Genomic DNA, 319 nt, shown 5'->3' with positions numbered 1-319 from the left:
GACCACAGGGTCTTCAATAAATTTAATTGGACAATTCAGTGTTTTCGGGGGGGGGGGGGGGCTGAGGTCTCTTCAGCTGTTTGGTCAGGTTCTCTTCCAGAGTAGAGAAGAGTGAAACTCAGAGGAAACTGAGTCCAAGGCCAATCTGAGCCTCTCGAAAGGGGAAGATGTCCTGAGAATTTGGAGGGGTGTCCTGGATCTCTGGGAGGTTAGGAGTTGGGGGGGGGGAATTGTCCTTCCAGATGTGCTACAGCTGGAATTGAAGGGAGGGAGAGACACAAAACACCCAGAGGCAGGAGGATGTGAGGTGGCTAAGGGG

Source organism: Vombatus ursinus, unplaced genomic scaffold, assembly GCF_900497805.2.
Source record: "Vombatus ursinus unplaced genomic scaffold, bare-nosed wombat genome assembly UNPS02015024.1, whole genome shotgun sequence".
NCBI lineage: Eukaryota > Metazoa > Chordata > Mammalia > Diprotodontia > Vombatidae > Vombatus > Vombatus ursinus.
This window is presented reverse-complemented; position numbering follows the sequence as displayed.